The 26045-nt window shown below is 37.3% G+C and overlaps 1 protein-coding gene across 1 annotated transcript in view; it reads left to right on the top strand.

The window, feature by feature from the left end:
- ADAMTS18 (ADAM metallopeptidase with thrombospondin type 1 motif 18) overlaps positions 1-26045 on the top strand; it is a 185420-nt gene that overhangs the window by 28993 nt on the left and 130382 nt on the right. The gene's annotated exons all lie outside the window — the stretch shown is intronic.

Genomic DNA, 26045 nt, shown 5'->3' with positions numbered 1-26045 from the left:
AATAGTACAATTTTATTTATTCAGATGGGAAGAAAGCAAAATAGTAGGAGGAAAGTATTTGCACTGCAACAAATGAACTAAAATATGGATACTTGGTTATCTGCAGAATAGTTCTCATGTTGTCAAAAGATATGGGGCATTGCCCCAAAATTAATAACCATTTTGTATCCTTGCTCCATACCAGAGAACACACAAGCAGTCTTGTTACTTCTTTCTCTGATGTTCAATAAGATTATATCACAATAAAATATAAGAGCTTACTGGGAATCACACAGGTTGGAAGCGTGGCTGAAGAGAACACTGCATTCTGAGCTCAATTCAGGGAGGGATGATTAGAGTATCAAGGGGGCAGAAAAGAATTGTGTTGGGGAAGCTATCTTGGGAAATAGGAAAAGGAAGCATCTCTGGCAAATAGGGCTAAGGAAGATGAATGTGAACTTGAGCTGTGAATGCACTAGACCATTTGGGTAAAGCAGGAGAGGAGGTAGTAAGAAATTAAAGGACATATTCAGGTAGATCCAGTATATATTTATTTTGTTGGAACCTCAGAATTTGAGGTCTTTCATCTTTTATCCCTCTTTTTTTTCCTATAAGTAAATCACAGACTGCCCAACGCTGCAAACTCCCTACCTGTACTACGTAACTGCAAAATCTTTCCCCTGATTTCAGTGGAAGCAGAATGATATGCACCTATTTAGTTTATAAGCATTGCAGAACTAGGATGATTTAAATAGTTTTATGTCCAGGCTGACTGGCATTGAGCCATTTGGTCCTGTTCTGTGTTCATTGTATGTGGCCAGGTTGGATGATTAACTGGACTCTCTTTTGCTTTTCAGACAGTTTCATTGAAACTGTCTTACTATGGAATGCATGTATCTTTCTTTGGAAACATTATCAATGTGTCAAGCACCTGTATTACTGTCTTTTCCTAGACATCTTAAGGTAATTCAACGTTTTTGAAACTTAAGTGGTTCAAACTGTGAATAGCCTTAGTCAGTGGACTCATTTGCCGTCTCTGTGATGATTTCTCTTCTCTTCATTCTCTAAAACCTGAAAGATACCACATTGTCTCTCCCTGATGTCAGTTTATTGTGACAATTACATCCATAGCTGTATTAGCAGTGATCATTTGGATAGTTAACCTGGGCAGGCAATTCTGTAAGTTTTGTGATTTTGTTATACTGGCTTATTAGAAGCTTATTTTTCCCTTACACAAGGGAAAAGTACACTTCCCATATTAATGTTCGTGTTTGCAAAGACGTATCATTTTAAAAATAAAGATTAATAGGTTTTGTTTGAGTTTTTTGGTACACATCCGATCTAGATGCTAATAAAGCACAGTAATGATGGCTGCAGTTGTACTTCTCTCTCTGTGGATGATGATTTTCTAAGAAAACACATTTCAAAAAGCTATTAAAATGCTTTGTTTCCAACATGAAGAGTATATACCATGAATTCATTAAAATCTCTTTCATAATTGTACTCATTAAATTACCTTTAAAGGTCAGGCCCTGTTATCTTGATACAGTGACGTCAATGAGAGCGTTACATGGCTGAGCAAGCAACACTTGACTCTAAATCATCCCAACTAATAGGATAGATTGGTGTAAGAGCTATTGAAAAAAACCTCCTCCTAAGTTTATTATGCTGTGAGTTCAAGCTTATATTACTTGACTTGAACTGATGCTTACACAAAGTCCAATTAATTTAGTGGAGAGGCTTCCAGTTGGGGCTATCAGGCATTTCTGGATTCCAAATAATGGAGAGGAATTCAGTGGCTTAACTGAGCTTTGAGTATGCAGAATGTACACCTTGAAACCTATGATGCCATCCAGATTTATTTCACCACATTTCATGTAAGCATCTTTGCAAGATACAGATAACAGATTCTCTTTCTTAGTCAAAAACTTTTAAGAAACTTCTGACTCCAAGTTCCTTTTTCTTACAACAGCAGAATATTTGTTGTGTGAAAAAGACTACAGTGCACATGTTTTGTGAGGTGAATAGCATATATTCAATGTGAATGATTATGCAGTTGTTCTGTAGAGAATATTTTCTGTGGATTCAGCCTAATGAAACATATGCTTCCTATTATATCAAATACATTTTTTACAATAACCATTTCAACATTATGAAAACGTTTAGATGCTTGCTCTATAATTTATATCCTTCTTTCAAATGTCACCTCTTAAAACTCATAATCATTTTATGAAAAAATATTTCAGCTCTCTTAACAATTATTGCACTCCGAAAACAAAGGAAAGCCAGTCATATGTATTCCATCCCAAACTGTGTTTGACCTCATTCAGAACTAATAGGATATTTTTTATAAGATTAAAAAAAAATTTAATAATGTTCATCTACCACTCAATTTCATTATTCTTCCTTAATTGTCTTCTGCAGTTGCTCTGTCTGTGACTGCCATTCTGGCTTTCTCTTCCTGTGAAATACTTTAGGAGCCTATTATGCAGAAGAGAAATGAAGCACATGAAGAATGAAGTACTTTCTGGCTTTCTTTTTCTGTACTGTGCTTTACCAGTGTGTTATACACGGCAGGAGTGAAGCACATGATGGAGTAGTGTGTGAAACCCTGGACTTTTTGCTTTGCTTTTAGGAAGAGCTATATAGAGGTAAAGTGATCTTCAGGAATTATGAGTTTCTCTTTGATGGAATGCATTCTCCGGATTTCAGATAGGAGGTCCAGGAATACCCATTTTGGACTTCCCCTCCACCTTTCTTTTATTTCTTTAGTCTTGTGGGGCTTAATTCTCATTTTCCTCAAAGGCCAATGGGTCAGGACTTTACAATTTCCTGTCTACTTTGATTTTTGTGTTCACTATAGTTGACTGCAAAACAATTTTGAAAGGGGAGATTCTTTGAATGAGTAAGTTTAAAATAAAATCAGTGATATTTTATTAGCTGTGCCACTTTTTTCCCCCCTGGTTTGTTCCTTTTTTTCTAGCACCTTAAAATGCTAAAATACTCTCCCAACTATAAATCCTGTGTCTTTTGTTTACTTTCTTACTATATCAAATGAGCAGTGTGTACATAGGCTTTGAAAAAAGACAGAAACTACTGAAAGAAATCTCTGTGGTTTGGGTGGGCATTGCCTCTCTGTAAGATGATGAGAAAAAGCAGTGAGAAGTAGGCATGTAGTGTAAACCAGTTGGGACATACTTTCAGTGCATTAGGGAGAGAAGAACAAGATCACTAGAACACAACAAATCAGATTCAGGGTAAGCCAATGCATTCTATGCCTTATACATTGTCTGTGAAAGTTGGTATGAAAAGTAATCAAGGATAATATGGAATTTCATTCCACCTGTCACTGAAAGACTTTGATGTGTTTGGCAAATATTAAGGATGGCTCCCAAAACTTAGTGGAAAAGGTGGCATTCAGAGCCACCCATCATCCTGCTTCACATTATAAGCAAATGTAAGTAAAAAGAAGTTGGGACATTTCCAGACTTGCACAAACCATGATCTGGAATCTTGAGACCAGATTTATCCTCCATTTGAATTACATCAGAATAAATTTGGCTTTCAGTTTATTCTTGGTTTTGACTTGAGACTCTGGAAATGTTGACTTGCTGGAAATGTTTTCAAGTCTTAGACTCAGTAATCGTTTCTCTAATAATTAACACAATTGAGAGAGTTCTGTATAAAGACAGTTAAAATTCTTGAATAGATAAAGCTTACATAGAATCAGTCCCAAACAAAGCAAGCTGTTAATTTATCAGTGAAGGATGAGACTGTCAATTCCTATGCACAGACAATATACTTGCTAATATCTGTTCTGATTGATCTTTTAATTTGGTTAAATGAAGACTGGAAAATCAATGCACACAAAGGCATTTTCTTCAACAGTCTGTTCCTAATGTGATCTTCATTTGTGAAATTCAATAGTAGCGCAAGAAAACAAGTCTTTGATACTTCCTCCTATACATCCTATAGGAAGGATTGTATTGCTGCAGAGAGTAAAAATGTTACCAGCAGACAATGTTACGCAGCCAAACTGTTCATTATTTATCTGTGGCCTAACATCTAACATTTGATGAATGAATTTACAGCAAAGTAAGGTTACTGGAGCTTGTTCAATTGTTTCATGTGGTTAGGACAGCTGTAGGCAATCTGTATAGGCTCTTCTGCTATTAGAAACCTATACATGTTTAGGCAGTATATATTTCATTTATGATCTGCCAGAAAATATATTAAAACTGAAGATCACTGTAGGAATATTCCTCTATGAATGTTTACAGCACAAGAGGAATTTCCCAAGACTAAAAGTAACCACAGTAATTTCATTTGAACATCTGATGTAAATGGAGTCCGTCTGTCTTGAACGTGTCTTCTACATGTACACTTTATAACAGGAGAGGTCGCTTGATATAGATTGTGTCACTCAGTCTGACCTGCTCTTTAATTCTGAAAGAAGTCTTTACATGTCTGGTGTCCACATATGTAAAATCTCTGGTTTTCTTAAAGCATTGATTCAAGGCTTTGAGTTTTAGCCTTTTAACAAACCAGGATTATTCAGCCAGGACCAAATATCCCAGTTCTGGCGCTCCACATGAAGTTAAATGGAAATAAAAGTAGTCTAAGGTCGAGTCATATAGCAATCAAATACATGTGAAACTGAGTCCCAGGAATCAAACCCTATCTATTTTGCCCATCCTTCTCCAACTCCCCATAAGAAGTTTTCCAGATGTGTGCTGATTCTTTCAGTTCTGCCTCTAACTTTGCATCTGTTGTCAATTATTTTGTCTTTGTCAGCTGTTCAAACAGAATCTAAAAATACACTAAAACATCCACTTGCAAACCTCTCTGCCCAGAAGGAGCCAGGAGGTTTCTGACAACGGTTAGCTCATCATTTATTCCAAACCAAGGAATGAACCTCCATTTTTCTTTCCTGTCCAGGAATCCATATAAGTGAAAACATAATCTGACAGACAGCCTCTAAGGTTTGAAGTGCATGAGAGTACAGAGGGCTTCTACATGGGTATACACAGACAGAAGACTTGAATTCAAAAAACACATACTTCCTCACAGATAAAGGTTTCGCCAACTTGAACTTTCTTGGAATTTTAAGGATTTGCTAAGGACAGAAAAACGTCCTTAGCAAATTTGGGCCCATTTTTGGTGAGCTTCTAATCAAAACAGAATATCATACTTCTGTCCTAAAAGCATTATTTTAAAAGTATTGCCATCATGAGGAGTGGTGCTGCAGTTTTAATTACAACCCACAAGATGGTACAAAAAAAAAAAGCTACAGTGAGTTTGCCAAAGCTGTCCATAGAGCTTGCTGTGCTCGCCTGGGGGCGGAATGCCTATTCTATTTCCACATGCCTGTGCTGTACTGACAGTTAAATGAGTGTATTTTGTTTGTTTATATTTAGCTCTTAGTGGTATACAGCATATATGTTTCTATAAAGATAGTAATTAGAAAATCATACCGCTACTGTTGTGCACCCACTTTAAAATTTTGTGATTATTTCTTCTGTTGTGCAAAATAACCAAAGTTATGTACTCACTTCCTTCTCTGTAAATAAAACCAGGGTTCACCTGACAAATGAAACCTCAGTGCAGCGCACATCTAAGCTTTGAAATCCATTAAACTACTTGTTTGTTTACAATTAAGTATACAATCAAGTATATTGGGGACTTTGAAATTACTTCAGAACATGTAAATTCACACAATGGCTAAGCTGTGTTTAGCCTTGGTTAACTCTAATTCAATGTGCCTGGTGTTGCCGTAGGACTTTTCAACTGGAATACTGTTGAAACAAATAAACAAACAAGAATTCTTGTGGCATCTTCAGAATAATTAGCAGGAATGCCTCAACCACTGTAAGGTTAAAGATACTTATTTTCTTAAGTCCCATAACCTGGTGTGAGCTGCCATATTTCAACACTCTTCTTGGTTTGAAATGTGAGGCAATTCCAGCAGCATCTCAAAGTAAAACTTCCCTCTCCGTGGGTAGTACTTATTATTAATCAACTGGACCAGCAGGAAAAGGTGAAAGTAAGGTGCCAGAGTGTAAAGCAAAACAAAGATACATTGTATGAATTATGTGAAAATGTTAACTAAAGTGCTTTGCTTTCATATATTCTGAGACTTTGTTCATGGTGCATATTTAGACTAGGCTAGTCTGGAGCACTCTCACTGCTATGCACCCGTCTCAGCTGAAGACAGCAGGAGCAAAAAAATATGTTTTGCTGATGTCAGTCATCAGAACTCTATCTTTCATTTTATAATATAGTGTGTACCATACCAACATAGGCAACAGAGAAATGAGGGTCACGATCACATGTGAGCAAAAGACTTTGTAACATGGGTGTGTTCCTGATTGCGTGTAATCTCATGCATATGCCTGTGCCCGTAGCCTGAATGTATGTTGTCCATTATATAATAGAGGATGCTTGCAGCTCGGTTACAGAACAGGCAAGGAGCTGATAGACTTTGTCAGAGGCTGGAAGCCACTTATTTCTAATGTCTAATGTGCTGTCAGACAAATTGTTCTGTGGGGCTGATCTGGCTTGTACACTATAGTTTAGCCTCTAACTGTTCCATTTTATTACCTTACTAAGTTATGCTTGTATCTATGCTTTTATTCTTATCCTAAGACTTCTGAGTTCAGCCGCATGCTTAGGAAAAAAAATAATTGTATGGATTATGGATTCTGCACATGTGAATCAGGCACATTATTTTGTTCTTTTAGAACATCTTTTCCTGGCATTCTTGAGTGGGTTTCCATACAAAGAGGGAACTAGTGTATCCAGGTGATTGTCATTATCACAAATTCTTTTTATTCAAAAAAATCCCCATTGCCATACAGATGGCTAGTGCAGCACTTATTATGATCATTGTCTTTCCAGTTATGCATGTATGAAATGTTTACACAGTTTGCTTCAAGAATTCCTTGTTTTGCAAGTTCGCACAAAACACCAGAAGTGGCTCACTTAAAACATACATCAAAAGGGAAATGGTGATAACAGACGAATGCTTTTATAAAACTGGCCGGGGACAAATTCAGCTGACAGCAGCTTGGAACAGAGCAGATGCAGCTCAGATGGGAGTCTCTGGGCAAAGTTCACAGATCTTATCTGTGGGAGGGTAAGTTACAGACAGAGCTCAGTTCTGCCGAGGGCATGCGCTGAATGCTGGAACCACAGGGGCTCAAATGGAGTGCTCAGTTCCTGGAGTGCTTGCCCATTCATACTTCTACTCAGGACAGTGCTATTGGATGGCTACCAAATAACTGTCCCTTCCTGACAGAGTAGGGTCCTTCCATGTGAGGCATTCAGAGTCTCCCCCATCACATGTCATTCCTTTTATACATGGTAAGACTTTGGGGGGCAGAATCAGGTGTAGTATATAATATCATTCCATAGAATATCATGTTGGTCCAGACAAAGAATGGACCAACAGCTTAGGTCTTGAAGACCTGGAGATTCAGAAGACAACATTAAAAAAAACATTTAATGGCCCAATTTTGAAGGCCCAACTTTTAAAGGCACTAAAAATTGATGTTACAGAGTTACTAGGATTTTCAAAACCATCTCTGATATCTAATTCATAGTGGAAATGAGGAACCTGGACACTTTTGAGAATCTTACCACCTATGTAACTGTGATTTGGGATGATTAAGTTCCTTAAACATCTCTCCTTAGGTGGACTGGGAACTAAAGTGATACTGTCTCTCACAACAGCTTATACTCCAGGATCACTTAGATGATGCCAGATGGCCATAAAAAGTGTCAAAGACAGCCTAAAAAGCATGTAACTGTATTTATACTGGGCTACTGTTTGGGTAGGTACTGTGGGGAAAAAAGTTTGATGTGTGCAGGCTGGGTTACCTGTATTTTCAATTTGCCACCTTTTCTTTTTTCACTTTCACTCTTTTGTTTTAGTGTGACCTTGATTTATATACAATATTTCAAAATTTTCAGTAGATTCCATTTTGAAATGGATGTTCAGTTGTCATGCACTGGACATATCTCTAAGATCATATATGTTTCAAGACAGAGTTTGAAGTGTCTTTAGATCATAGCAATGCTCTTATCTAAACCCGAGCCCCATGGAAATCAAGCGGAAACCTGCATGAAGCTGCACTCCCTAATGGTACCAGTTTTTAGAGATGACTTCAGTCTTGCTAAGTTGAAAAAACCCATTTGGTTGGTACAAGAGTTCAAACCAAATACAGACTGTTATCGTTTGCAGTCATCTGGAAAGGAAAATGCTCTTAATGCAATGCCAGTAAAGGATATTCCCTTGAGTTTTCTTGCTCCAAGCTACTGTAGCTTGTTTACATTCCCCAAAGAAACTGTGTGAAAACTTTCACACAAAGTCAAACCTTCAGAGAAGTTTCAGATAGGATTTATGTTGTTAGAATATTTTGACGTGTTTTCCTAAACCTTAACATTTTAACCATAAGAACTCCTGGATCCTGCTTCCTTTTTTCCTTCCATGTGCTAAACGCTGCGAGAAGCATTAGACTTCTAAGCATTTATACTATGAAAGTCAAAAGAAAACTATCCAGCAGGTCGAGGCATGGAAAATAGTAACAAACACCTGCTGCTTGTACATATGGAGAGATTTTTCACTTAAGTGGAAATCACTTAGCTGAAAATCAAAGCACTGGTGGAAAGCGTATCAAAGCAGTTGTAACCAGAAAAGCTCATAGAAGTGTTTTATGAGAAAGCATGTAGCTTAAAGTGTTGAACTTTCACAGATAAATGTGCAGAATTAGTTAGCTATTTTCTCTCTTTCATTCGCTAATCAATTTTCCCCACTACCAGCCTATGACAACTAGTAGGCCTGCACATTTGTTTCATATGGTCAAAGAATGTTTAACCCCCTACTGACCCTCTAGTGTTTGCTCTCCTTCCCTCAAGGCACGGAAGACTTTAAAGTAGAAAACCGATGAATGGAAAGAATTAATCTCTTGGGGGCTTTTGTCGTGAAAGCTTGAAAGGGGATCAGAACGGTCTGACATGTTGACAGCTGAAGTCAAGAGGAAAATTATGATATAATATAGCAAGTCAAGAATGTTATGTGCCATCGTATCCAAAAGGCAAAGTAAACATATCATCTTCTTTCTTTTTTGATTGCTCTTGCTACTGGTAACAACAGTAAATTCTATACTGGAACCCCTTGAAAAAGATGAGGGGTATTCATGGCTGCTTTTTAAGAATAAACTGTTGAGCTCCTCAAAGATGGGTGTAACGTGAATGAGCTTCTTCTGACCCTTGTGTCTTGTCCCTTTTACAGCCTGTGATGGATCTCTCTGGTTGCTGTTACTGTTCTGGACAGTTTTGTTCATGCTTTGTCTTCTTCTCTTCTAGTGAGCTTACTTTGTTTGGAAGTTGTGAGGCTTAATCTTGATAGATTTCAATTTTTCTACACTTGCACTACACTTTCTGAGAAACGGTGGAAAATACTGTCCATTTCAGTTGGAAAATGCACAGAAGCATTCCGTCCCGTCGTGAGCAGGAAGGTGTGGTGGGCACGGAGGGGACCCTTGGCAGTGTCCCCTGCTCCCCGAAGCGCCGCACGGGCCATGGCGCCGTGTCCCCCGTTCCTGGGACCCCCCGGGGCGCAGGGCCGTTTGGCTCCCTGGCCAGCAGGTGTCCCCATTGTCCCAAATAAACCCCGCTGACCATTGATTTGGCTTAATCTAATTAAGTTTAAACCCTGCTTAACAATAGGATTTAAGCAGCTCACTGTGAAAGAAGAAGGTTCAAAGTGCTCACGCTTCTGCTCAACCAGTTGTGCCTCTAACTGACACTGGTTGTCTTACCACGCGAAGCAATGGCACAAATAGCTGACAAAAGGAAGTACCTTGGAAATGGAGAGTGAACAGTGAACCTTTCAGTCTAGCACTAAGCATTTGAAGACTAAAACATCCTTGAATATGTATAGCATATGGTATAGGGAAAAATGGAAATAATGCAAAATGGGGTAAGCTTTTCAATTTTTGTTTTTCTGCTGAATAGAGTATGGAGTTCATCAGTTAAAATCAGATCTTTGAATTTTCTGGATGGAAATGAAAAATTTTTACCTTCTAAAAACTATTGAATAAATGATACATATCTGCTTTTGATATACAATTTAACAACAGATTTCTAATTCAACTTTTTTTTGAGAAGGAAACCATGTAGGCCCAGATTAAAAGGCTGTAATCATCATGAAGAAAGGAAGAGCAAGTATCTCTATTGCCTTACAAGCCCGGTTCACACTCTGACCACATAGCTTAGAGTCTAATCACCTCCCCTAATCATAGGGTGCAGTGATGTAGGTAGCTCATATCATGTTGATTAAAACTGGTTTATAACCTTAGTTTTCCGTGTGGATGCAGAGCGCACTTTCAAGCTGTTACATGGTTCCTAAGAAAATAAACCAAATTTTTCGGTGTTACTAAAGTGCAACACTGCTGCTTTCCCCAGTATGTCTAAGAGAAATGTCTCCAGAAATGGACCAGGTGATATTAGAAAACTGGAGTTTGCAAAAATGAATCTCAAAACTTCAGGACTTTAATGATTTTCAACATTGTGTGGTTCTTTTTTTAGCTTTATCTAAGTATCTTGCAAGTTTTATCTGGACTATAATGCTGCTTAAAGTAGTTTCAAAACATGCATTTAACTGTGAAAGGCATCTGCTCTGTGAAAAAAAATAGAGAAATAGGCATAATCATATGATTGAAGTTGATCCTTTGGGCACATCCAATTCTTACTTACATTAATGTCAGTCTTCCACTAAACTTAATGGGAATTGTACAGAGCATGGGATGCTGGGTTCTCATGTAGCAGCAATATGGAAAATACCAACCTGAGGTTTTTGAAAACTTGCTTTAAAATACATTAGAAAAATAAAGTCTAGATATCCTGACTTCAGAAATGAATACAGATGTCTTGAATGTCTTCCTTTCAGCTCCAGATAGTATTAACTTACAAATTCATAGTCTTCACTGAATTGATTTCAATGAAATAGATTTCAGTAGAATTGAAGATCTATGTTTGGCTTAAGATTTTTGTCTGCAATTCATAGATCAAGGGCAGAATTTTTCACAAAATGAAAAATTGTACTCCGAGTAGGTAATACGCTTAACATAAACACTCATGATGATGAAAGATCCTTAAAAACCTGGAGGTTCAGTGAAGTTCTTGAGGCTCAATGGAGCATAAATTTGTCTTCTAAAGTGACACTACTTTACATGCTTTTAAGTTTCCTTAATGACTCAAAGTGGTTCAGCTGTAACTCAGGCTTGATCACATGTAAAGATAAAAAACGTAAGATTGCACATATACGAATATTTACATTTTTATGTGCAAAGTTCACACATTTGAAACTTGGTAAGAATGTTAGCATTTACCTCACTTTTAGGTAAGAACTGTGATGAAACTGGAGTTAATGGAATCAGATACAGATCAATAATACTTGGTCTTCAGTATTTGTTGATAAGATTAAAATGATGAATGCATTTATATTAGCTACATCTAAGCCAGTTAGCTAAATATGAATTGAGTTGACATTTAGTGATATTTTGGGATAGTTGAAGTATAATTTAATCATAACCAAATGCTAAAAATATCTAGCAGTTGATGGCAATGTTGCTGAAAAAGTACATGTAACTGCCTGGAAGGTAGATCACACAATTTATGTCTCATATATTTTAAGCAGAGCTGTGGGTTTCTTGTATTAGCACTAAAATGATACTGACAAGTGCTGCCTTCCTTCCAGAATTACTTAATACGTCTCTTCTTAACTAATTTCAGTATATATGAATCACATACTTCGGTCCTTAACTTCTGGAGTTCAGGCCATCATCTGTTACATTATCCTTCCTGTTTGAGTATATTTGGCAAAGAAAATGAGCAGTGCAAGTAAGAAAGCGATCCGTTTTCTTTTTCCACTACTTTGGCCTCGACTTCAGTTGTATCATTCTCATTCTGTCAGGTGAGATCATTATTACATGTCTTGTCCTGGACAGTTATTCTCATCTGGGGTGTGTAGGTTTTGAAGCAATCAATCAGAGGTCAGATTTGGTCAGGGTGGGACCCTTTCCAAATTACTCCTGAAAAAGGTGGGACCAGTTCCTGAAGCAACATTCTGTGAGTGGAAAAAATTATTTGGTGAAAACCTGCAACATTTCACAGATCTTTTATAAAGCAGCACTACGTAAGAAAGCCTGAGAACAGACAGACTAAAAAGTAGAACAGGAACAAATGTCTTAATGAGAATTCATCAAAGTTAGCTTTTCATTTGGAGTATTAAATTGAAATAAGTCTGAATTGCTTCTCAATACAATGACTTTCTGATGATGTGATCACAATTATGATTCCATTATGGAGATTGTGTTAAATTATTCTTCACCAAATGGGACTAAATCACTGTCCTCAGTCCATCATTGTGAAAGTTTGACATCAAACCCAGCCCTGGATCTGCCTTTTGCTTCTGGAAATCCATCTTGAGCAATAGTTCAAACTTTAGTTAAAGGAAATATAAAATAACCACGAGCCAACTTAAAGCAATTCATCTTGATTTTTCTTTATTATTTGCAGGACATAACTTGCTGTACTTAAGCAGCAAACACCAATACAGATAGTAAGTGGAAGATAATTAAGTTTAGAACAAGTGCAGAACTATAAATTATGGAGGACACACTTGCCTGTGTGAAACGCAATTTAAAAGGTTTAAGTTTTCTGAAACGGGAGAATTACTGAAATAATAACTTAAGTGAGTGCACTTTCACTAGAGGCTAGTAGTTACTAGTAATTGTGTTGCATGTACACTTCAGCCATTGACCTCATGTCTCAGACATTCAGCATACCAAAAGCTTGGTTGCTTAGCAGTGAATGCTAAGTGACATATTAAGTTCAACTAAATGTCAGTCATTGCAATGATGTCATGTTGTCCAAAACCCATTAATTACTTTGAAAATTCCCACAGTAACTGAAAATCTCAGATTATCTGCCTGATTTAATGGGAGCCCTGTAATTGAAAGATGGATCCCATGCTGTTATTTTGTACTCTATGTCCTTTACATACACATTTTGATAGGGAAATATTGATTTTGGTTATCTCTACTCATCTTGGAATCACAGCCAATTTTAATATTATCATTAAGAACGATTCCACTAATAAGAAATGTGAAAGGCCTTATTCCCTACAGTACCTCTTAGAATCTAATATCCTGTGTGAGTGATATGCAAAGATTTTGGTGGAATTACATGGCTGAAATTTGGAGAGTCTACGCCAAAACCTCTCACTCCTGTTTTCTCAATGTTCGAGATTCCAAGGGAGAGAAAAGGGAGTTTATAATATCTCCTACCAAATGAAGTATCATTTTTCTTTTTTTCTGTTCAGTCAGGAATGTAGAAAGGAAGTCAGAACATTTTTAAGTCTGTTTGTGCACTGAGTTACCAGGCTGGAGTTGAATTCCAGCACAGCCCATGTAAATGCTTGGGGCTTTGTGCATTTGTCAGCCAAGCACTGGGAGGTGAGGTCTTCCATGATGACAAGTGATTAACGGATGCACGAAACTGTTATTCTCAGGTACTTTTTTGCTCATTCTAGACCCCGCCTTATGCCTTCTGGGACAGATGGGGCAGAACCCTATTTGGTGGTATGAACAGCCAGTCTCCCCTTCTACATTTGCTCGCAAGTCATCAGCAGTTACTCTATTTTATGTGATCTGGCTTTGGTGCTGCTGTATTTTATAGGGTAACACCTATAGTAGAAGAATAAAACTTCCAATTCCTATTATGAGACCTGAGGAAATATTTCCTATTTAATAATACTTCCAGACAAAGCCTGTCTCTTTGTTGATGGAAACTGTGCAAACACTTTCCATTCTTCTTGATTTTTCTGAAGCGAGATCTTGGAGAGATTTTTCTTTCACTTTAATGGATTCATTGTGAGCAACTTGCCACTGTGAACCAATATTCAATATTCAGAATTAGGTTATGTTAAAGTTCTTCCCAATGCAGCCTGACATACTTGATTTGTAGGGAGCAGGTATGAGAAAGAAAGAAGGAAAGATTAATTAAATTTTGTTCAGGTTTTTATGATTAATGATCAGGCCAACTTTCTGCTGGTGAGGAAAAATTATGAAATTGTCTGGTCTATCAATCAAATTGTGCTGAAGAAAGACATGTCTGAAGCTGCTGGAAAGGAAAACATGATTCACAGGATTGTGAAATTAAAGTATCTGCACTTTCTCTGTAATAAAGAGATGCATACTCATGAAAAGAATTTTCTTCCTTTGCAACTGTACATACTGGCAGCAAAAGATGAGTTGATGCTTCTTCAGTTATGTTTCTAATTTGCCATTATTTCTGTCTGGTATTCTTCGCGTGTGTACAGGGCACGTTCAAACAGAAGTCTCAGAAACCGACTCATTTGTGGTGCAGTCAATAGGCTTTGGAAGCCAATTTCTGGATACTTTATTTCTTGTGGTACCCCTCAGTGGAACGGTAGGACCAGATGGAGAAGTGATTTCTTTATTTGTTCCATCAACTTGTATCTTCCAAAAAATTTTAAAATCAACATTTGCCAACTGGCTTTATATATATCTCAAAATATCAAGAGTGCATGTTGTGGGGAATATTAGATTCTATTCAACTTAAAATATAACTTTTTTTCTCAGTTCTTCCTTTGAGAAAGAGTGTGTGGCTTTTTTTTTAAAAAAAAAGAAAAAAAAAAGAGAAGGATATCATTGAAGTCAGTCAGTCTTACATAGCTTATACTGACCTTAAAAAAAATCATAAATATACACAAGTAAAAGCCCCATCACAAGCAGCAGCTGGCTATCTAAAAAGCAGGACTACTGAAGGTCAGTGAAGTTTCTGAGGCAGAGTAAAACCCAAATTCAGTTTATCAAAGTTGAACTAAGACTTTTGGAATCAGTGGAGTGATTTTGGCTTCATTCCAGCCAAGGACTGGTCAGCAGGATCTATTTTGGGGGTGAGGAATGCCCCAAAATGCTGAATGTAGAAGTTAAGGCCACTGGGGCGTATCATTATCCATTGCACACTGTGGAACGGAGTGCATGAATTACCTTCCCAGACCGAGGAACCCAAAGGCCTGCAGAAACCTGGCTGTCCCAGCCATCTTCTGCTTTTAGCAAGCTCATTTATTTGCAGCTTTTTGCTAACATTGCCATTTAAACTGACTAAGAACCAAAACCATTGTGACTTGCCCCTCCCCAAAGGGATATCGCCTTTCCTCATGTGCTGACTCTGGAAATGCAGTAGAAGAATGCAATATCCTTGAAATTGCAGTTCTCTGCCAGGAAAATCAGATTTCACTCCTGAATCTAAAAGTATCTCTTATTATTAATAACAAACATGTATGTAGCAACTGCATTTGCATTGCACTTTACCAAAAGGAACAAGACATTCTCTTTGCCCTGATTCATTTGCAGGCTAAATAAACCAAAGACAGAATATTAAATTTATCTTTTTAAAATTACATTTATCTTCCATTACCATAGCTGTCAATTTTATATTCGTGGTATTTGTTTGTTTGTTTTCTTAAAAATAGACTTATAAGACAGGATAATGCCATTATTCCTGCAGGGAACTAAAGCACAAGAAGCTGATTAGCTGGAGTTCACACTGAAACATATGGCAGATGAGGGACCTAAACCAACATGTTCTGGCAACGGCACCATTGTCCTGACTGATGTATTTCTCTTGAAATCAGGCAAAAGAAAGAAACAGGGAAAGAAACAACTTTTACTGTAAATTACTTGTCTTGTTGGAAATCCTGCAAGCAAAACCCATGAATTCATTTTTAAAACCTCAGGAAGCACCTGCCTTTAGAGAAAATCCTGTAAACCCACAACTCTCAGATGGAATATATCTGATTGTCAGGCTTCTCAGTCATACAGTGGGTAGGAGAATGTAGAGGAGTGTGGAGAAAGATCATGTTATCACTAATCACAGAAAGTGGAAGAAGAATTGCTTAAGGCATATTTTAGAATATTTTAGATGCTTCTTGGTGTTTATTATTCAAGCTTAGTGAATTTTTTCCCCTTATCTTGGAAAATGATTTTTAAGGTTAATTTTCTTGAATGCTTGTGTGTTCTACAGAACCACGTAAGCGGCCAAAGTTACAGAACTTACTGCCTATGAAGAGAGTTGGTGCTGGGAGGGAGTCACTCTTACTAACTTTCCGGAGGCAAAGCAAAAATTAAAAAATCAAATAAAAGCTTGCCTTTCATTTCAAATTACTGAGCGTACATACACTCATTTGCCTAAACGTCTCCTACATTGACGTCAGTAACCTAGTGGAAATGCAGAAACATGTTGTCAGCAACTGGCTGCATCAAAGCACAATTTCTGAAGTCCAACTCTGTGGTGTTGCAATAAAGAACACATGTAACATTCCCAACTGATTAACCAAACAATATTTTAGACATAGTAACTTATCTGTATGCAGGAAAGCCAAGCTGTTGTAAACTTACACAGGGTAAATAAGAAAGATTAATGTCTTTCTTGGCAAATGCCTTTTTTAGACTGGTTTTGAAAGGATCACTGCGGATTTTGAAGAAAAATAGACTAATCTCATGTAGAAATTCTAAGCCTAATATCTTACTTAACCTTGATTTTTTTCTTTAGCACCCAGAACCATAGCACTGGATCATTTAGACATAAAAGAATCCTTCAAAATTTGAGTGACACAGCATATATTTTTTTCCACAAAATGATCATGGTCTGTCTTAACAGCAGAATCCATCTGGTTAGGATTGCTCTGCATGTTTTCACCTTAACTGTATTAATAATCATTTTATATTGTTATCTTAAGTACTCTTTTGACTTATGTAGCCCTTCTATTCTCTGTGAGGAAATCCATCCTTCATATGTTTTTAGGCATCAATTCTATAAGCAATTCTTTTTCTCCAATTTACTAGCCTTTTCTGCTGTCCTACCAGCTGATAGATTACTCCTTCCACCAGCCACTCTTTACAGTTGTTTGCACTTAGAAAATTAGCTCAATAATTGATGACAATGGAGTTGGCTGTGCAGTCAACTTGGGAGGTTTCTGTGCTCTCTACAAGCTGACACTTACAGAGGCAGATCGACAGAGTTGTTTGCAAACTTCTGATTACAACTGGCTGTCATCCAGCAATAAGTGTGGGCAAAGCAAGCATGTGTGTGTGTGCAGAATACCAGGGAGACACCCCTTTGGGGTTTTCTGGCGTTGCCCTTGTCACAGCACATTCCTGCATATCAACTGTGTGTCAAAAACTATACTGAGGTCTCGATAGGACTTTTTTCAATGGCAATATGAAATACCCCAAGTAACTGAACCCGTAAGAAATAACTAGCCCAAATCATATTGAAGCTGATAGACCATCTTTGACTTCACTGGGCTTTGGAAATTGGCCTGAATAGTCTTCAACAGTTGTAATGCAGAGCCAGGTCTGACCACGTAAGTGTACTGCCTGGTCTCTTATTGCCCTCCATTGTCTTTTCTCTTCAACTCAAAAGCAAAGACCAAAATAGAATCTGCTGTTTAGTTCTGTGTGGATGCTTCCAAGCCTCTAGAAAGTGCAAATCAAGTATATAAGGCTGCATTTTTGATAATAGGAAATTTGCTGAACTGTGGTTAACACTGACTTTTTTCCCCCCTGGTGTGGATTTCTTAAAGCCAATGTATAAAAATTATACTAGAAGTATTGCCCCACATTTTGCTCTCCACAAACAATAACTGATAATTTGTCTTGAATTCTGTATCATAAATAAAAAGATGGAGAGAAATTGTTGAATGTATAGTTTATTCAATTTAGTAGTATCTGAATTAGCCTGTGTGAAACAGGAAGTTGAGACAATTTTGTTATATCTGTTCAGTATTTTTAGAGGGATTTTTTTTGAAAACTGTTTCAAGTAAATGGAGCATATCAAAAGCAGTGATGGTTAAAACTAACTAGTTTTAAATTTTATTTGAGAAAAAGCTTGTGAGTTTCACCCGCTTTCAGTGGAAAGCTATGAATTGGCTCACATTTTGCTTGGCTGTTCAGGGGATGCCAGGAAGCCCTTCTACAGGCCACCCCTGTGTTTGTGCTGCACATCAAACATGAGCACTGGGAGCACTTGGTGTGGTGGAAGTCCACTGGGAGCACCGTGTGCGGCTGAAATGATCCCATAGTCATGCAAATGTACAACATTAATGCTTGTAAATGGACATCTGGTGTGAAAAGATTATCAGGTACACCACACGGGAGCTGTTTCAATTCCGGGGAGTGATGAGTGATTTGATCACAGCACCAAGAGCTGCTGACCACCCAGTGACTTCACTGGGAGTGGCAGAAACTCAATATATTTAATGATCACGTCCTTGCTTATATAGCATATTTTCATAAAACAATCAATTTACCCATCTGAGGCTGGAATATGTCCCCTTTTCCCTCAGTACCTACGACCTCAGAGATTTCCTGTCTTAACAGTTCACTTATCAGCTTCTGTACTGATTTATGCCAAACAATGTAGCAAGTTCCAAATGTACAGAAAATACACATTTCTTCCACTATTGTGTCTAACATACAAGGAAATAGGAAAATAGGGAGCTTAGGGACCAGTTAAGCAAGAGCAATAGAAGCAAGGATGGAATCCACCCAAAATGCTCTCTCCACTAAGCAGTTTCAACATACTCTATCTGCTTTCACTACTCACAAATTATTTGTAGACATTACCAAATTTAAGTGTGTAGGTACTTTTTAACTTAGAGTGTAGCTTGGCTTTTAGTTAACCTTATGATGTTTCTATTTCGGATTATGTGCTTTAAAGTATTTATCATAGGACTGACCATGAGCCAATTTTATCTTGGCATTTACTGGAATGCTGTATTATTTTTTTTTAAATTGAGGTTTCCTGAAATGTGGTTTATTTTGCAGATTTAAAAAGTGTAGAAAGCCACATTCTTGATCTTCTTTTTGAGAATCAGATCTTATCAAAGTTGTGTTTTTCTACCCTAAATTCCCACATGTACAGAAAAATACCTTATTTCATTAAAATATTTCTACTAAGCATGTTTTAAATGTATTTTAATATAGCCATTTGCATTCTTGTGCATTCATTTTGTATTTCTAATAGATCTTGTCAGACAGAAGAAATCTATAAATATCATGTATTGTACAAGCTGTATTTAGCTTCTGAATAGCTCTGACTCAGCACAGTCTGTGTAAATCCAATAGGTGTTGAAAATGGCTTGGTTTCTTTTGGTTGACTGAGATGGTAGAATATGCCAAAATAAGCACAAACTCTACGGGCACTACTAAATAGTTTTCTGTTTGTATATGTCTCAAAAATAACAAAACACAACACTCTTCAGTTTTGCATTAAGAATTATTTGGGTTGATATCTGCTTCTTTAAGTAGGAAAACTTCCATGTTCATCTTTTGGCATACAATTGGATTTTTTGGTGTGTCTTTCTACTATCGCTTTATGTGTAGTTAGGTTTATATATAATTCAGAAAAAAAAAAGTACCCCCCCACTTATTTAAATTTAAAGGACACTAAACCTTGTGTGAATATAGGAAAAAAAATGTGATGATGTTCTTAATTTAGATGGTGTCTGCCATGCTCACCAGCTCTTACTATCAAACTATTTGTATTTAATTCCACAAATGTAGGCATTTAACTCCACAAATGTAGGCCAAATATGTCTTGTCCTTTTCTGGAAATGGAATGGGTGAACTCTCTTTTTATCAGGCCAAGTTTCCACGTTTGTAGGACGCAAAGAAAGAAGGTCTGATGGTCATCTCTTGGTCTGTGGCCACAGGGAGGATAGCTGTTGCACGAGTATTCAATGTGCCTGGTGCTTTTTTGATTTTCTCCCTACCATACAGTTGGATCAAATGTGTTTTATCAATCATCCTGAAATAGCTATTTGCAAAATTGTAACACTCTTGGCCAGAGCAGTGAATAATGCTCTCACTTCTTGATTCCCGACATTCTTCCATTTAAAACTGATTTGTTGGTCACCATTAGGGAAGCGTGGTAACAATTTTGTATGCATATCCTTCTCTGCCATTTAGAGAAGTTGTAGAAGTCCAAAATAAGTTCCTCAGCTCCCTGCACTGTAAATAATCAGGGACGCACAGGGTAGAAGTAGAATCCACCTAAGCTGGGCAGCAGTGTTGGTCTTCACCACATTTTGCCAAAGCTTTCTAAAAGCAAGATGTTAAAAAGGCTGATTCAGTTGCTGGAAATGATCTGTAATCCTAAGGTGGATCATTACTAGCCTGTTACTAGAACAGTTTCATATGCTCAGCCAGACTCCAGATAGCTTCTCATTCTTTGAGTTGTCAGTAAAGCTGCTCCATAATATTCCTATTAATCTGTTCTGTGCTTCTGAATCCCATGTCTTTTTACTACTTCAGTTCTTTTCAGAGAAAAACAGAGAATTGTTTAGAGAGTTTCTACTAAGGGCAAGCTGCAGATTTCACACCCACCGCTGGAGTCTTGAGGAAGCTGCAGTTCTGCAGGAAGAAGGTTATTTAAACAGAGCAGTTAAAGACAATCAGTCCTAGTGACTTAGTGACTGCATGACACAACATTGCTTTGAGATGTTCACCCCAGAGCCAGGGCCAATTCAGATCCCTTATATTGTTCTTCTTACTGTAAGCTGACGAGTTTCTGACAAAATTATAGGATGTGTTGCTTACAATAGCAAAGGAGTTGACTCAAAGATCTAGGAGGTCTGTTCCAGTCATTTGTTTGAAAACCAAACTGTCGGGTTCAGAAATTGGCTCGATTTCTAGGAAAGGAATGCTGAAAGACTGTGTGAGGCTGCAGCATTCTCTGGGGAGGCTTGGTGACATATGTAGATGTTAGTGTCACACTGAAGACATTGAGAAGTCATCTCTGTTTATGTCTGTGAGTGCCATGGGAATGGCTTATGCCGAAATCTGTGTAAAAGTAACAGAGTGGAAAAAAATCTGTTGGAAATAAGCGCTTAGCAACTATTTATAAAATACAACTATTGCAGCTGTTGTTTTCAGTGTTTAGATACTACAGGTCATGTCTTATTTGTGAAGTTTCATCATTTTTTTTCTCAAAAAGTATTAAAAAATGGAATTGTGTTCTGCACATGCACAAAAAATTTGAGCCTGGTCTCAGGAAATAGGGTTGTGTACTACAATCACGTATTTTACATCTGCACCACTCGTAAGACCGTTGCAGAAAATGGTATTGGAAATAACAGAAATGTTAAGATCATAAAGAATTCAAAACATAGCGGTTTCATTGTTGACCTGTTATTTAATAAATGAATGGGGAAAATATTTCCTGTAGATTTTGATGATTTATGACAACATATATGTTAACTATTGTCAATTCGTGCAATTGGAGAAGGTTAAAATCTATATTTGAAATAGTTTGAAAGTTTCACAGAAGTCTGTTTTTCACCAATTTTATTTGACTTTCCATTAAATATCTTCATTAATGACTGAAATGAATGCACATATAAAACTTGTAAATCATAGTTAAGTGGGAGTGATGTCAAATACTTTGGAGAATAGGATGAGAAAACGTGTGGGAAAATACTGCATAGTAGTTGTTAAAGAGAAGTATTCACACCTATTCCAGCTGCTGGCTGCAGATGTTTGTACACATCAAATATATGTGTATATATCAAATATACACATCCTTAAGACTTTGCTCTCTGTTTCCTTTGCTTTTACACTGCAATATGATTTTTATTTTTTTTTAATCCTGAGATTTTGCTGTTTTTTTCAGCAGAAAAGAAAGAGGAAAATCCCTAAGTGATATTATCTCAGCATTCTGTGTTCTCCTATTTTACCGCATAGGTTTTGTGTAGCACATACACAAGTTAGAAGTGTATGGAGAATAGGCAAGATTTCAGAAAGATTCAACATATCGTAGGAAAAATAATAATACAGTTGTTTCAAGAAGAGCTCTGATGGCTATTTAGCTGCCACAGAGAAATCGCACAACTTTGTGTGTGTTCACTGTTTACTTATAAAGAAATAATCTACCATTGACTGTATACTTGTTAATCTTGATCTACAGCTATTGCCGTGCTACAGTCCCAATTTGACTTCCCTCTGGCCCATTTTTAACTGGTTTACTTCCATCAGTTTAACTGGAGTAGCTCCTAACTGAAACAGACTCACTCACTAAAACTGAGGTACAGATGGTGGATACTTGTAGCTCTTACAGGAATGGAGAGCTTGCTTGACAGATAGTGTTTGTGCAATGAAAGGAACATGCCATTTATGTAGTTATTGCTGCTGTTGTGTGAAGTTTCTTCCTCCTCTTTCTGTGATATATTAACTTTAAAGTAAGCAACCTTTCCTTTTTTTTGCACTAAGAGTCCCACTGAATTCAGTACTGTTAGCGATGCTAACAGAGAAATGCTTGGTGAGTTTGACTCTCATTGATTCTGTCATTAATGGGACACAATCTCAAAATGGAGAGAAAGAATGAAAAATAAGGAAAAATGTAACTTCTTATCAGAAATAAACATATAATTAAATGTTCCATTGAGACTCGAAGACAATGAATGTATCATATTCAATAGGAAATGAGAGGAAAATGTTACATTCAAGTGAGTATTTTGCAATACATATATCATGTATATATTGTTTCAGAAGGAATTTATCTAATTGATCATGAAGCTAGTAGATAAATCACTAAGGAAAAAATCCATGAAAATAGGCTTTATTGTTTCTCACAGAAGTTCCCATGTATTATTTTCCATTATTTCATTGGAACAGTCCTCTAAACTTGTAAGACAATAAAAACATTCCAGTTGAACCAGATGGAAAAATCAAATTCCTACCCATGGTATTCATAGGGCAGATACTGCAACATCAGCACAGCACACATACACTTTTGTATCTGAAAATGTGACATCCTCTAGGATAGCATGCCTAAATTTCTGGCCTTTCAAGTAAAAAAAGGCAGTTATTTTTAAGTAGTTAAAGTGGTTATAGTAGTTAAACCTATTGGAAGGGGACAAGCACTGCATACTGTAGTGGCTGAAGCACAAGCAATCTTAAATTTGCAGTGTAAAATTTCAACATGTGGAAATTTTGCAGACTCTTAGCATCAGGAATGGGTGTTGTTCAATAATACGACCAATCTAATTTTCCTCTGTCTTGTTTACAAATTGCTAGGGCCAACTTGTAAAGAACTCCATTCTTTTACCTAATGGGTCATCTGTAGTAACTTTTTGTTCCTCAGTCTCCCCTTCTGTGAGAGGTGGGACAATTGATATCTACCTTTCTTTCAAGAAACCAGAAGTACCTGTGAGACACAGGAATGGTTCTGGATCAATTTCTTTGAAATCATTTGACAAATGAGTCTTTGTGAACAGTTAACAGCTCAAATTGCTTTGGCGTGGCCCATGTGGCAGCGGGGATGTTTCTGTTCCCTGATGAGCTTGACTCCTCGAAGCAGGGCTGGCATGAATGCTCCATTATTAGTAACTCAAGATACATTCAGTACAAATCTCTCCTCAATATTAACTCAGAACTGAGGCTTTGGGCAAACATGAGTTTCTGTAGATTCATTTTAAATGGTGGGCAAACTCATGACAATTGAAGTCATAGCACACACTTTTCAGAACTGCAGTGACTTTTTTTCTGTATTCACAAGCACTAATCAATGAAGAAATACACACGAGTTATCTTGCACATTTTTGCATCTTACCATGAATATTGCAGATACAAAAGCCAAAGATTTTAAACTTTAAATAATATTCTGTCATCCAGCTTAAGTGCTTTTTATCACTTAGAAGCTATTTCCTTTAGCTTAAAACCATGGGAATTTGTCTTTTCTCACTTGCCAAAGCCACAGTACAGAACAACCATCAGAAAGTAATTAACACTGTCTGTCGTTTCTGATTAAATTAAACAGATGTAAGGTATATGTCTAGGGTAGACATTGAGCTTACTAAATGAGTCTCATTTAAAACAATAGAGTTGGTATCTTTCACCACATTAATTTATTAATGCAGAAATTTTCCATGTTCAATTTTATCTTAATGCTACAGCAAACACACTTACCCTCTTGTAGTGATCATTTTCTCTTATCCGTTCATAATTTTTAAATAACAAGAAAGAAGAATGACCGTAAAACTGAAATTTTAACAGGAGAGATCAGATCAGGTATCAGTGAAAAGTCTGTGTGGCTCATTTATGGGTGCAAGAGCGCACACAGGCACCTGTCAGTGCTGCACCACCTCTGAACTGGCTTACAAAATCTCACTAATAAGTAATTTTGGAATGTGTGGTAATGTGGCAACAATCTATGCTTCATTTTTAACTGTCTCACAGGACAGAAGACAAAATGCTTTAAAATGGGCCGAGTCTCTGCTGTGTCTCCAGTTAAGCAGAGTGCACACCAGTCTAACCTCACTGACTGTCTGGATATTGGTCACTGGCACTGTCTTGCAAATAAAGCACCCAAGCAATCAGTAAGGGTTACTCAGTTCCACTCAAACAATTAAACACACTTTATGTCATATACTGTGTTGGAAAGAAGAACGTAATCATGGAAACCAGAAGTATTTATATACCTCACTGAATTGTATAGTGTTTGAACAGATGGGAAACTTAACAGCACTAAAGACTGCAGTGTCTTTATTGTCACATGTTTTAGGTGTAATTTAACATTTTAGCATAGACATCCGTTATTATAACATGGTAACTACCATGAGCTGTAGTTCATTTCAGCTTTTGAGTATGCCAAGCCTGCTTCTGCATGTGCTAAGTGGTGTATTTTCCTGAAATGCTTTGCTTCAAGGTTATAGTTTTTTGCTAAGTGACATGAGTTAGCAGTTAATTGCAAGGGAATCATAAGGTAGAGAAGGAAATCATGTCAATAAACTACTTTCACTTTTCCTACAGGACAATGATAATGACTTTAGTGTTACAATTGAGCTGTATGTCCTATGCAGGAGTGTAGATCCATGTTGTACACAAGTAGAAAACCCCGTATGCAGAATGATTAGATTTTCCACAGTGTCACCAGTGACCTGGTTAGTGGCCAGCCCAGCCCAAACCACGACACACCAGCCATGTTCCCCACCAGCAACAGCTATTTCCCAGTCTTAATGTAACAGCTTGTTGGGTGTGCTGGGTGTGCCGGGGAAGGCTTTTGGCCAAAGCTCTGGCTGCACTCCAGCAGTGCCTGTCTCCAGCAGCATTCTAACCACATTTCCTTGCCAACAAATTTCTTACGCCGTTACGTGAAGGAAAAGGGAAGGGAAGGCTGTGCTGCAGGCCATTAAGAGCAGGTGTGGCCCTAGAGTCAAACAGGCAGAATTTAGAGCATCTTACAGTTTCTTCTAAACAATTCTGGGAACCCCCTGGGGACCTCACCTGTTCTAAGGGAAAACAATAGTGGCTCACAGTAGTTTTGCCCCTTTCTCTTCCGCTGAGCTATGCCAGCGGAGTTTGTCTGTCTGAGGGGCTGGCTCTGTTCTTAGGCATTTCTGAGACATGGTATATTTTCGACACATCCAACTAAACTGTTAATCTCCATGGGAATTTTGTAAAAAACAGTTGAAAAACAGGTAAAGAACTTGTTTATCTAATTTGTTCCCTGATGAATCCAGGAGGAAAGATTATGCATAAAAGCTTTAGTAAATGATTAGACATTATTTGAAAATCAGATCCCTTTATGATTCAGTAATCTTTCAGGGTTAGGTCATGTTTATACAATCAAATCCACACAAAGTGGCCAGAGGAAGCCATCACAAGAAGTTAGAATTTTTCAAAGCTTTTGTCAATGTTACATATTCCGTTCACTTTATTTCAGAAGTTGATAAACTCCAAATTTTTTGTTAAGCATGCACTTTTTTGTATTCCATGTTAGCATTATCCAGTTGGCTGTGGTAAATGGTAATCCTTGTTCTTAATCTTGAGAGACATATATTTGGAATTGAAGGAACAGAATTCCATTATCTGTACCTTGGTGAGACATGAAATATAATCCAAATCCTTTTATTCAATTAACCTGGCTTACTCTAAAACAATAAAGTCTTTTGTCTTCAGTCAGTTGTTCTGTGG

Source organism: Calidris pugnax, unplaced genomic scaffold (assembly GCF_001431845.1).
Source record: "Calidris pugnax isolate Ruff unplaced genomic scaffold, ASM143184v1 scaffold28, whole genome shotgun sequence".
Taxonomy (NCBI): Eukaryota; Metazoa; Chordata; class Aves; order Charadriiformes; family Scolopacidae; genus Calidris; species Calidris pugnax.
Note: the sequence above shows the minus strand (reverse complement) of the source record. Positions and strands in the feature narration are given on the sequence as shown.